Here is a 14,815-nt window from a genome sequence, read left to right as displayed (position 1 = left end):
TATGTACTTTGTTACCCTGTAGCGTTTTTCACATGATAGGTATACAATAGCTATTTATTAATTATTAATGAGCAAATAAAAATTTATGTCACCCATAAAGCACTTAAAACATAATTCTTACCAAATGGAGGAAAGGTGATGACAGATTAAAGATAAACACTTTGAGTTTCTTATACTTAAAGAAAAATTTAGAGTGTGTAGATATGTGGTTTCCTTTTACCTTTTGAAATTTACTGAAATATGCCCCATGATTCTGAAGTGAGATTGTAGGACAGTTCTAGATCCTTGAGATTATATAGTCTTTTGCCATAAATTTGTCATCAGATTAAAGTTCAATAGTCAAATAAAGCCAAACAGGAAGAAACAGCTAATACATTGCTAATGATTTGCTAATACATTGGCATAGAAGACTTGAAAGGACAACTAACATCTTGGGCTGTTGTGAAATTTTTGTAATTGCACAGGTCATTTTTGAAATTCTTACAACTCAATAGGTAAAAGGTTAATTGCAACAAATGTATTTTCCTGGGGCTAGTTAGACTAAAATAATAGTGGTAGTAGAGAATTAAATAAAACTGATTTTCAAGAAATATTTTTAGCTGACAAAAGAAATGTACATGTGACTTACTTTAATAACATTTACAAAGGAGCCTCTCCCTTATCAGAATATTAGCCTTTGTATTTACATAGTATCCTATTTTATGTCGAGCATGAAGAGTTTGTGAAACTAAAATAAAGACATTGATTGCAAGAATGCTCAAAATGAGACTGATTACTACCACCCCTACTTAATTGACCATAGGTCACATAGGTGACTCAATGCTGGACCCAGTGCTTTCACCCATAGCCTGATATTCTTCCCATCACAATGCACCTGGAAAATTTGCACAATCAAATATCTATAAAATTAAAAACAATACCTAGAGGCCAAAACAACTGTAATAAAACAAAATCTATTTAAGAGAAACAAGCGGCAGGATATGGTGTTCTATAGCAATGCAGATCTTGTAAACTAAGGGCTTCAGGGGCACCAGAGAGTAATGTTTGAATAAAATAACCCACTAAAATTACTGCATGTGCGTTTTTATTCAGAAAATATAATATCTTTCCTGGAGTTGAGTGTTCTTTTCTGTGAGCAGATTCAAATGTTTTAATAATATATTTTGATGTGCTCTGCTTTAGGAATTGGGGGACAGACTCAGAGTGGACTTCCGATGAGTGGCCTTGTTCACTCTAATCACAGTGTATTTTGTATTGGTCACAATTCTGAGCAATTGAGGAATTTCAAATCCCCTCTGACCCACAGTGATCTCACCAGTTACATATTTCTAGATTCCTGACCAGTGTGCCAATGGAAACAGTTAACTTTACAGAATAATCTCGTCTGGCTGCAGGTGCCAGCCCCATCAAGGTTACTGGTTCTCTATTGTCTTTTCTTTTCCTCCAATCTCAGGAATTTCTTTTCTTTTTTTCCCCTTTCCTTTCTTCTCTTTTTCTCTCAATATATGACCTCATTTTAAAATTTAATTTACTTTTGTGTATTAAAGATATCTACTTTCTCATTGTTGTGGGCTGGGTCCCAGCACCTGTATGTTTATAGCTTCAGCAAGAAACACTCAAATTAGAGTAATTCAAGGGGAGTTGAAGAAAGAATATATTTACAGAGGTATGGGCAGGTCTTGAGAAAATAGCAAGGGAGAGTACAGACCAGTGGCTGAAAACAGCATGTGACTTTGCCACCTTAGGTATAAAGAAGCAAAGGAATGCATTACCAGAATTGAAGCCAGAGAGGCTGCATAGAAATGGCTGTCCTTTAAAATCTGAGCCCTAGGGGGACACTTGACGGGATGAGCACTGGGTGTTATTCTGTATGTTGGTAAATTGAACACCAATAAAAATTAATTTATAAAAAAAAATAAATAAAATCTGAGCCCTTTAATCTGGGGGCCCAGTTAGCCTGTGGCAACCCTGCAGGGAGGAACCTGGAGGTATAAATAATCCAACACTTACTTTCTAGTCCCCTAGGACTTCTGCTCAGTGAAACCCAATGGGAAGCCAGAGAGATGCAATCCATTGATGTCATCTATGGCTCTTGGGAGTACAGATCAAAGTGGAGAAGATGGAGGGAGAATGGAAAATACCCAGTATAGAGGCTATTTATCAGACAGTCACTCACAAACCTATAACAAAACCTGGCCACTTTAAGAGAGCCAAGTTGTGGCCATCAATTCAGGTGAAGCTTGAGTGTTTCAATATAATGATTTCTGATTTTTGGTACAGTTCGTTTTGCCTCAATTACCAACTTCCCGCCCTCCCCTAGCCAACACTCTCCTTCTGTATCTGCTGATTGATTTTGGTTTTCTAACCTGGTACTGCCACTTTTAAGAGCCTTTCAGTTAGGCACAATCTAGAAGGATGCCTACTAAGTCTGTTAAAGAAATGAATAGGCTTTACCTTGATCCTCTCTTGACTAAATCTTCTGTTCAACCTGTCACTCTAGTTTGATTAGCTCTCTTGATTCCCATATTCCAGGTTTTTCCTTGGTTGATGGCCCTAATTGTCTTCCTTGGGTTATATATTTTTATTCATTTCCTATCCAGATTGGTTGAAAAGAGATAACTTCTGGGCAAGCTGTACCTGAGAAGTCTAAAGTCCAGACAACACTGACTTTTCTGCCTTTTCCCTATTCCTTTAAGAATTTTTACATCTTATCCTATATTCCCACTTTGGAAGCATATTTTCAGTGTAGTAAAGTTATTATGTTAATAAGTCTTTATGTGAAGATGCCATAGCTTATGTTTAACTCTGTCCTATACATTTTGAGATCATTTTAGTGCTTATCACTTCCTTATCCTGGACAGGAATTCCTTTCTAAGCTTTTAAAGTTGGACAAATGTCAAAATATCTTTAAGAGATATCTTAAGGAAGTGAGAGGATGGGATAAGGATTGTCATGTACAAGGGTCATATCTTTTCTTTTTAAAGATTTATTTATTTATTTTTATTTGAGAGAGTGAGTGCATATGCGAGCAGGGGGAGGACCACATGGAGAGGGAGAGAATCTCAAGCAGACTCTCTGCTGTGCGTGGAGCCCAATGCAGGGCTCCATCTGACAGTCCTGAGATCATGACCTGAGCCAAAATCAAGAGTTGGTTGCTCAATCAAATGAACTACTCAGGCTCCCCAACCCTCACATCTTTTAGTATTGAATTTCTAGTTTTACTGAACTAGATGAAAGGTCTAGAGTTGACTTGGTGGATTGGTTAGTGGACTGAGTCAAGTTCCAGATGTTCTTTCAACTCTTCCTGGGATCTGGGTTAACATCTGGGAAGGGGGACTAGGGAAGGCTTGGAGCTCATGGTTGAAGCCATCTAACATTACACACCCTTAATGCTTCGGGAAGAGCAGTACAAGTATGGAAGAGCCTTGGAAAATGAGCTATGAATTGTGGCAAGATTTTACTACTAAGATGTGTTAAGTTATGTGTCTCTGAGGCAAAAAAGAGAGGGAAATAGTTGGCTTCCACAGCTATGCCTACTTGTGTTATTTTGGTGTGAACAGTGGTAATTACAAAGCCAGAAGTGGACTGCCTAGGTTAGAGTGTTGGTATTCCAATGATTAACTTTGTAATTTGAATAAGTTACCTAACATTTAGTGCTCTAAAAGGGGTGATAATATTACCCAAGTTGTATGTTTTCTGTGAGATAAAATGAGGTAATATAGGTAAAGTGCTTAATAGTGTTTAGCACAGAGATAAAGTCCTGAAAAAAAAGAACAAAATATCAGTGAGCTGTGGGACAGCTTCGAGAAGAAAAATATATGTATATTTGGAGTCTCCAAAGGAGAGGGTAGGAACAAAATAAAATATTTGAAGATGATGTATTGGTCAAAAATCATCCAAATCTTGTGAAAACTATAAACCCATGTGTTCAATGAATGCAGCAAACCCCAATCACAAGAAAAATGAAAAAAATACACCAAAGCACATCCTAATCAAATTATTGAAAACAAATTTTAGAGAGAAATTCTTAAAAACAGCCAGAGGCGGAAAAATACCATCTTACAGAGGAACAGAAATAGAGATGACAGCATATCGACTGCAAGAAGCACATACCCATAAAGGCAATGAAGTAGTATCTTTTAAACACAGAAAGAACCTCTTCCCCAAACTAGAGTTCTACACCCAGTAAAAATATCTTTCAAAAACAAAGGCAAAAGTAGTTTTTCAGATATACAAAAGGTAAAGAATTCATTGCCACCAGACAAGCCCTGGAAAAAATGTAAATTATTAGAGGAAGTCCTGCACACAGGAAGAAAATGATACCACATGGCAATCTGACTCTACACAAAGGAATGAATTCTATGGAAATGAAAATTTTTCCTTCCTTATGTTCTTTAAGAGGTAATTGATAATGTAAAGCAAAAATAGTAACAATATACAATAGAGTTTATATCACACGTAGAAGTAAAATAACAATAACATTGGAGCATAGGAGAGAGGTAGTGAAAGTATATTATTGTAAGGCATGTATTCTATACATGAAATGGTATAATGGTATAATATTACCTAAAGGTAGACCTTAAAACAACCACTAAGAATAAAACAAAGATTAGCTAATAATGTAACAAAGGGAATAAAATAGGATAATTAAAAATAAACTATAAGTAAATAGTGAGAGAGGAAAAGAGAACAAAGAAGACATAACTATCTAACAACTGGCAATGTGGCAAAGACAAACTCCTTCATATTAATAATTACATTAAATGAAATTGCCTAAACATCCCAATTAAAAAGTGATATAAACATTAAATAAAGAAAAGCAAGATCCAAATATCTGCTCAGTCTATAAGAAAAACACTTTAAATATGAAGATACAAATAGGCTAAAAATAAAAGGATGGGTAAAGAAACACAATTTTTCCAGTTTTAAAAAAGCTATAATTTCTATAGTAAAAATCAGACAAAGTAGATGTCAGAGCAAGGAATAAAGAAGGTTGATGACAAAGAAATCAATTAATCAAGAGGATATAACAGCCCTAAATGCTTATATCCCTAATAACAGAACTTCAAAATACATGACATAAAACTCAATAGAAAAAGAAGAAATAGACATTCCACGATTATGGTCAAAAAGTCAATACCCCACATTCTCTGGTTGATAGAAAAAGGAAACAGAAAAATATGGCTATAAAGTTGACAACACTATCAATCAACTTGATCTACATGACATTTAGAGTCATTTTACTCAAGGAGTGTAGAATGCACAAAATATTTATAAGGATATACTCTTTTTTTGGCTGTTAGTTAAGTCTGGGGTAATATAAGAGTTTCAAATCATATAAAGTATGTTCTCTGATCACGATGGAATTAAATTAGCAGTTAGTAACAGAATGATATCTGAAAAATCCCCAAGTATCGGGAAACTAACACAACTCTAAAAAAAAAGTAGGTAAAAAAAAACAAAAACAAAAACAAAAAGAAATTAGAAAGAATTTTGAAATGAATAAAAAGACAATAGGAGATCAAAATTTGTAAGATGCAGATAAAACAGTGCTTAGAAGAGAATGCGAATGATTTTGACAAGGTAAAATACCCATTCATCTTAGAAATTTTCAGCAAATTAGCACTACAAGGAAACCTCAATATGGTAAAATACAACTATGAAAAACCTATAGTTAACATCATACTTAATGCTGAAAGACTAAATGCTTTCCCATCTAAGATATAAGTCAAAGTAAGGATGTCTACTATTACCATTTCTTATAGGTTCTGGCCAATGCAATAAAGCAAGAAAATTGAAATAACCAGCACATGGATTTGAAAAGAAGAGCTCAAAATAACTTTATTTACATATGACATTAATGTTCATGTAGAAAATCAAAAGAAACCTGCAAAAAAAGCTAGTAGAACTGAAAGATGTAAAATGATACAACCGCTCTAGAAAGAGTTTGCAAAAAAGCTTATGTTTGCTAAGACATTAAATACTTGTCTTCCTTACCATCCACTCATTCTTCTTCTAGATATTTATCTAGGAAGAATGAAAGCACATGCCCACACAAAGACTTGTACATGAATGTCAATGATAGCTTTATTTTCAATAGTCAGAAGTTGGAAACAACAAAAAAAATCATCAATAGGTGAATGGAGACATAAATTGTGGTTTATCCATAGAAAGGAAAATAAAAGGAATGAACTATTGATCCATGTAACATCATGGATGAATCTCAAAACAATTATTCTGAGTGGAAAGAGCTAAACAAAATAGAGTACATTAAGTATATTCTGTATTATTCTATATGCATAAAATTCTAAAAAAATCTAAACTAATGTCCAGAAAAAGATGGTAGATAAGGATAGCTAGAGTTGGAAAAAAAAGATGAAATGCAAAGTGCCACTGGAAGACTTTTAAGGAGTAAAATCAAGTTTATTATTTTGATTGTGAGGATAGTTTCACATTTATATACATATTTCAAACTCTGAAGAATTTCCACTTTAAATATGTACAGTTTACTGTATATCAGTTATATACCAATAAGGCTATTATAATTTTTGCTAGGCCTATAAAAAGAATTAGCTAGTTTGTTTTCCTCTCCTGTTATTTTTGAAAACAGTTTTGATTCTATCACTATTTACTCAGTGAATTATCTGCCTCTTTTCTTCCTAGTTATTTTTATCTGGAATTTTTATTTCACTTTAAAAATATAAATGTACTTTTTGAAGCAGTCAATGCTAATTAATATTAACATTCTAAGAGTCTCAATGTTATTTCTTTCCTTTTACTCTTTCCTTCTCTATTCATTATTTTTCTTGCTGAAACATATCCCTTAGTATATCTTTCAGAAAGAGTTATAAATGCTCCTAATGTTTGTACTATTCCAAATGTCTCAATGTGACAGCCTGAACTATTAGTTTAATTAAATATAGGAATTTGGCTTGAATCTCTCCACCTCTCCCCCAACTGTCCTTAGTTTTTAAAAGACATTTTCTAATGTATTATGGCATATATTATGTCAATAGAAAACCTTCACTCTGTCTGTTACTCCTTTGTATGTAATTTGTCTTTTATCTCTGGTAGTTTTTTTTTTATTTCTCTTCACTGGTGATGTTTTAAATTTCATTGTCGTGTAGCTAAAGATGAATTTACTTTTATGTAATCTGCTTGGCACCCTCTTCATGTTTTTTACCTTTTGATGAAAGCCTTTCCTCAGTCTCAAAAAATTTGCAGCCATTGTATTTTTGAATAACAACCTTATTGAGATATAATTGATATGTTACAAAATTCACTTTTTGAAAATGTACAATTCAGTTTTTCTTTTTTTTAAACCAACACAAATTTATTTTTATTTTTTTTATAATAAATTTATTTTTTATTGGTGTTCAATTTACCAACATACAGAATAACACCCAGTGCTCATCCTGTCAAGTGCCCCCCTCAGTGCCTGTCACCCTTTTACCCCCACTCCCCGCCCTCCTCCCCTTCCACCACCCCTAGTTGGTTTCCCAGAGTTAGGAGTCTTTATGTTCTGTCTCCCTTTCTGATATTTCCCACACATTTCTTCTCCTTGCCCTTATATTCCCTTTCCCTATTATTTATATTCCCCAAATGAATGAGACCATATAATGTTTGTCCTTCTCCGCTTGACTTACTTCACTCAGCATAATATCCTCCAGTTCCATCCACGTTGAAGCAAATGGTGGGTATTTGTCATTTCTAATGGCTGAGTAATATTCCATTGTATACATAAACCACATCTTCTTTATCCATTCATCTTTCGATGGACACCGAGGCTCCTTCCACAGTTTGGCTATTGTGGACATTGCTGCTATAAACATCGGGGTGCAGGTGTCTCGGCGTTTCACTGCATCTGACTCTTTGGGGTAAATCCCCAACAGTGCAATTGCTGGGTAGTAGGGCAGGTCTATTTTTAACTCTTTGAGGCTTAATAGATCACCAAATTGTGTAACTATCACCACAATATGATTCCATAACACTTTTATTATTCCCAAAGAAAACCTCAGAACCATCATGAATAGTCAATCCCCATTCAGCCCCTCCCTCATCCCCTGGTAAACACAAATCTACTTTCTACCTCTATAGATTCTATATATTTAACATATATGGAATTATATAATACATGACCTTCAGTGTCTTACCGTTTTCAGTTTGCTAATGTTTGGAAGTTTTATCCATGTTGCAACACATATCTGTATTTCATTCCTTTTATGGTTGAATAATATTTCATTGTATGGATGTACCACATTTTACTTATCCATTCATCTGCTGATAGATATTTGGGTTGTCTCTACTTTTTAACTATTATAAATAGTGTTGCTCTGAACATTTGTGTACACGTTTTTGTGCATACATATTTCTTCAGTTCTCTTGTATATATACTTAGCGGTGGAAATGCTGGGCCATATAGCAACTATATGTTTAACTTTTTGAGGAATTGCCAAACTGTTTTCCGGCAATGTATGAGGATTCCAACTTTTCCACATCCTTGAGAATAATGGCCATTAGTAGCCATTTTTTTCTCTGTCATTTTTGGTAGTCTAAGTTTTTGGAACTTTGAAAAGAAATTTATTGAAGCTATTTAATCTATTCTTGTCACTTAAATACTTTTTCAATTAAAAAATGTTTGTTTTGTTCCAGTGATTTCCTCATTATTAACTTTCTATGAGTTAATGCAGTTGTGAACTGTGTCTAGTCTTGAATTTAACCCGCTTAATTCGTTTTTTCCAAAAGCTCTATATCTCATTTATTGCTAACACATTTTAATTTCACAGTTATTGATCTCTTTTTTACAGAGGGCCTTCCTGTGTTTATTTCTTTGTAAATCTTGAAATGCTTGTTTTAAACTTTCTTTTCAGATGGTCTTAATATTTGCATTTTACCACAAGTGAAGCTGTTACATTTGCTGGCTTTTCTTGAGGTTATTTCCTTACATATTTTAGAATTTTATAGTGCTACTTGTATAAAATGGGAGTATTTCTCTCTCTCCCTCTTTCGCCATCCTTGCTTGTTTATGAGTTTAGGTTCAAAAATTGAATTTATATTGGAGTTTTGGGGATACTTCTCCATAATGAAGATTTGCATAATCATATTGCAAATCTAGTGGCTAAGCTGGTAGGCGGCTTTGCCAGATACTGGTTCTTTAACTGTATCTACTTACTCCTATCTTCCCAAGAAACCAGAGTCTTAGCATTCTTGACTTTTTTCAGCCTTTTGCAATAGATGGGCAAGACCTGCCCCATCTGAGATCCTTGGCAGTGGAACTTGTTCTTCTACTTTGCCCCTTGGTCCCAGTTCTCATGAAAAGCTAAGTATTGGACTGCTTCCACCAGTCCCTAGGCTCAGAGACCAGGAATCCACCATTTCAGCTCCTGCTTAACATGGTGTATTTCTATTTTGCCTAAGCTACATATAAATTTATCTTTTTCTGAGCATGGTTATGTCTTTTAAATTAAAACAACTCACATATCTTCACTATGAATTTAGATGGGAGCATGGACTCAGAATGCTGTTTTATTGAATGCTTATGGCAAAACAAAACAAAACAGTTTCTACTTTACCACTTGTTGAGACAGAAATCAATCACACCAATTAGCAAATAGTTATAAAATGAAACACGTGCTGTGAAGGGAAAAATAAACCAAACAATCAAACAAAAGGAGTGTTTTTTGAGAATTATAATGAAAGGCCATAACGAGTCTGATGACACTAAACAGGGAGGAGTGAAGAAGTGGGCCCATGGAAGTCACTGGTATTAGGATAAATCAGCAAACGGCTTTTTAGTGCAATTGATTTATGATGGTTGCTTGATCTTCAGTGAAATGTTTTGTTTTAGTGGCTTTAAATTCTGATAAAATTCTATAAATTTCTTTTTTTCCCTAGAATATCTTCTAAGGCCCTATGTAGCAAGGATCCAGTCATATAAAATTTAGTTTTGATTTTATTTGAAGTCTTTCAGGTAAAGGAGATGCTCAATGAGGCCAATCTTCCTAAGCAGCTTCAAGGTGGATGTCAGGCTTCAATTTAGAGACTCTTGATTGTCTCAAGCCATTTCTACCTTGTCTTCTTATATGACTCAATATTCTCTGTTCAAAGGCTCTAGGTATATTGCTTGCTATGACAGCCATTACTAGGCTATCCTACGGTCTTGGAAAGCTGGTTGAGTCAATAATTGTCTGCGTGGATTAGTAAATGACTACTTGTTTTGTGAGGTTATTTGTGCACAAAGGAGTTTCCATGAGACACATTCCAACTCCCAAAAGCTTCCACATTTTTAAAAAAGATTTTGTTTATTTACTTATGAGAGACACAGAGAGAGGCAGAGACATAGGCAGAAGGAGAAGCAGGCTCCCTGGGGGGAGCCCCATGTCGGACTCCATCCCAGGACCCTGGTATCATGACTTGAGCCAAAGGCAGATGCTCAACCACTGAGCCACCCAGGCACCCTTCCACATTTTGTGTATGTGTTTTATTTTGCAAAAAATGATTTCACATTAAAGCTATCATCAGGAGACAGACTTAGTTCCTCCTTGGAGTAATGGTCCCATGGAGAACACAACTGTATGATTTCTAGGGCTCTGAGAAAGTTTAATTCCAAAGTTTTCCCAAAAGACTTATAACTTGAGGCATTACAATTACAGCTTAAGGTATACATGATGGAAAGCTTGAACTTTTTAATTATATAATTCAATATATACAGAAAAAGGATTATTTAGTATAACCTGTCAAAAGATTACCCATAAATCAATTCAGACAAAGACCAACAACCAAACAGATAAAAGGATACATACATGTTGTAAGTAGAAATATAAATTGGCATGATATTTTTGGAAACCATGTGTCAATACCATAAAATATTACATATGCATATTCTTTGACCCAGCAATTCCACTTTTAGGAGGTCATTCTATGGAATAGTTGTGATGTACAGTACTGGTAGGAAAGGCAGTCTCATGTGCAGTCTGTATAAGAATGAGCCTTGTCCCTGCACTTCCTTAGCAAGAAATAAAGAACCCGCACAGCCTTTTGGAGGCTTATCAGATTGTGTAGGAATATCTCTTCTTGTTTCATGCTCAGCGAGTTCCTTTCGTCTCTACTTAAAGTGTGGTGTGTGTGAAATGACACCAGGCCAACCCCACTGCAATATCTGTCCTCTGCAGGGAAGGACACAGGTAGGTGAATTGTCCCATGTTGGCCGTGGGTAGAAGCCTGGTGGTAATTGGGGGACCAATGCCCAGTATTGGAGCTGATCTTGCCCTGTCTCTTCTCTATGTGAGTGAAACATTTATCCATCCAATGCTTGACTGTATTGTGTTTTCCTTAGTGACTCTGATATCAATATACAATGGGAAGAAGGGTTTAGAGTCTTACTCTGGGATTATGTAGTACTTTGCTTGACAACTACTGCTGTAACTGCTACTGCTACACACACACACACACACACACATACACACACACACACCCTTTTTTTAAATTTTTATTTATTTATGATAGTCACAGAGAGAGAGAGAGAGAGAGAGAGAGAGAGAGAGAGGCAGAGACATAGGCAGAGGGAGAAGCAGGCTCCATGCACCGGGAGCCCGATGTGAGATTTGATCCCCGGTCTCCAGGATCACGCCCTGGGCCAAAGGCAGGTGCCAAACCGCTGCGCCACCCAGGGATCCCACACCCTTTTTATATAGGATAGGATATGTAGTACATATATATTTGTGAAGTTATCTACTGCAGCATTGTTGGTAAATCTGAAAAAATTGCCAATGGAGTTGTTGTTTTTTTAAAGTACACATGTTACATAAAAACCAGGTAGTAGTTGAAGAGCATCAGGCTGACTTACATGTTGATGTAGAAATATTGCCAAAATATGTTAGGAGAAAAAAACCATGGCAGAATAATATGTACAGAATTATTTTATTCAAGTTGGCAATAAAAACAAAACTGTGTATGTCCATGCAGGCATGTGTGTGTATGCATTAGTGAAAATATACATATACTTAGGATAAGCACCAAACTTTTAATAGTGCTTACTTCTGTGGAAGGTTTGGGAGATGCAAGAGGAAGGTCACTGTAACATTGTAGAGTTCTGCATTTGTTTGAATTTTCTTAGGAAGAACAAGTAGAGACTTAAAACTATCTGAGATTACCTTCTTTGTTTGTTGGTTAGTGTTTCACTCTGTCCAGTAGAACATAAGGGTGAGGAAGCAGAGAATGGGCCAGACTTTTGTTTTCTGGAGCCCCTGGACCTAGAGTAGTGTGCGGCCTATGGTACACGCTCCATAAATATTCACTCAATGAATAACTGGCTCACGGTCTAAGTTCTGTATAAGTTCTGCCCATTCCTAATTCACCTACAGCTCCTGCCCTACTAGACAATTCTTTAACCAGTGAGATGATATGCATGTGTGATATGTGGACTTCTCTGTAGAGAATTTAAAAAAAAAAAACAGAGAAAAAGCATAAGCACGTGACATGGATGGGTATGCGCAAGTTATCGCCAAGATCCCTCTGCTGATGTGGCTGTGTACTCCCTCCTCTGCAAAGACAGGCATTCCTGGTCACTAATATAATTGTATGTTTTGTCAATGACATAATTGCAATGAGTGAGCATTGCAGGTGTGGGCATTTGGTATAGAAAGTGATGAAGAAAATCTCTTCATTGTATTTTTATCATAAAACATGAACAATTGTATACTCCCCCTACCACCACCACCCGCCCAATAAACCAGGATACTTTGAAGGGTACAAAATGATGACATATATAACTGATGTCATTATACATTCTTCTCTCGGGACAACAGGGAGTGAGGAAACTTGTTCTATTTGGCAGAGGGGGAAGTCGAAACACACCAACTTATCTCGCCACTTAACCTGCTCTCAACCTGGAATTGGTGTCTGTCACATCTGGACTACAGCCCAAAGCCTGAAGGCCTCATAAGTCTCATTCCTCCAGTGACTCACGTGTATAAGTGGCGCTGCAATCCTTTCTGCCTCATGAGACATAAACCTCAGAAGAGAAAACGCTCTTGTTGGGTTTTCTCAGGCTCTCACCAGACCAAAGCTCATCCCTGAGAGGCCTGGGTGACAAAGCTCCTGATCCCTGAGTGGCCCCGGATAAGAGAGCAGCACCTGGTGCTGGCGAAGCCCAAGTGAGAGAGTACGTGGTCCCCATAAGCGTCAGGGTGACAGAGCACCTGGTCCTGAGAGGCCCAGAATGAGGCAGGGCCAGGTAGGGAAAAGCCCAATGTCTCCTTGTAAGAACTGGGAGTTATCACAGCCACCTAATGAGGAAAAAGTGGGGACAAGAACTTCAGATCACAAAACTAGTTGGGATTTCAACCCAGGCAGCCTGGCCGGAGTTTACACACAGAGTACACAGCTATCCACTCTCAAAAGGAACCCAGACCAAGACTAGGGTTAAGGTGGAACTGGGGCGGCCTGAGTGCCTGGATGGAGGTGATGGGTGAAGCGGTGCTGGAAAGATACGGATGGAGCAGCAGCGCCCCCTGCAGGGAGTGTGCGCCTCCTCGCTGAGGGCGCGCAGAGTTCTCCAGGCTCTCGCTCAGCAGAGGTTGGGAGCTCCTGGCACAACCAGCCCAGGGAACCCTAAGTCTTCCTCCTAGGCTCGTTCTAACCCCAGTCCCTCTCGTGTTTCTGGACTCCCGAACACCTGTGCTGAGCACACACTGAAGCACAGTCAGAGTTATCTGAGTCAGCAGCTAACTGTCCACAGTTCTCTGCGTTGCAAACAGCATCCCCGGAGACTTGGGCAAAGGCTCCTGAGAACCTAATTAGGACATTCTTGAAAATCAATGACTTTAAGAGTGAAAGGCCCCAAACCCCAATGATGGATTTCAGACTGCAGGCCAGACAACGTGAGAGTTATCTGGGGGCCCAGGAAGACCGCAGAGCATCCCTCAAGTCACATCTGGACAGCGGCGATGCGTACTGTGAAGCTAAGGACTACCTTCAACCTTCCAGCAGGAGCAGGCAGCCTCATAGGCAGCCAAAGAGAAGGAAGCCCCTGCCCTGGCCATCTTTTCCTCTTTCTTCTTTTCTTGTTTCCCTGTCCTCCTTCTCGGCTCTCTCCCTCCCTAAACCTTTGTGGTTCTTCACCTTCTACCAGGCATGAGGAGAGGGGAGGAAATGCAAGAGTGAATGGTACTGTGTGACCCCAGGCACTGCTGGACGCATAGCAGAGGCGCCAGGTGGTGAAAGAGGTGACAGGTCTGTTAGAGTTTCAGTCCGGTCTACACAGCTACCACAAAATAGTAAAGAAGGGGCTCCTACATAAAGAACTGTGCTTGACTTGGAAAATATTGTATTCATTTGATTGTAAAAATTGTGATTTTTCTCAGACCCTATTGTATAAGGTATGTATATATATGTGCAAATATATAATGATACATTGTTGTATTATTATAATGATGATGTTACTATCTTATCATGGAGGGACAAGGGCATTTTACTCTCACCATCTCTAGGAAATAGGCTGGATTCCTGTTTCCAAGGTTTGGGTCCTTTGCTCTAGGGGAGAGAATTAAATGACTTTTTTTTTTCCCTCAAAAGACTAGCCCCATGTCTCTCAAATCTGATCTGCAGATGGGTTTTGTTTGGTCTATGTCTTTTTAAATGGAATCAATGGCCCCAGTTAAAAACTTGGGCTATTACCACAAAACTCTGGGTTTCAGGTTTCTTTGGAAAAGTCTGGCAATATGATGCTAGCATTTCCCAGGGAAACAATTGTCTAAGGATGAACAGAGACCTAATACCCCCAATGTGCTACAGTCTTGCCACTCCCTGTTGCTCA

The sequence above is a fragment of the Nyctereutes procyonoides genome, unplaced genomic scaffold (genome assembly GCF_905146905.1).
Source record: "Nyctereutes procyonoides isolate TBG_1078 unplaced genomic scaffold, NYPRO_anot_genome, whole genome shotgun sequence".
Taxonomy (NCBI): domain Eukaryota; kingdom Metazoa; phylum Chordata; class Mammalia; order Carnivora; family Canidae; genus Nyctereutes; species Nyctereutes procyonoides.
Note: the sequence above shows the minus strand (reverse complement) of the source record.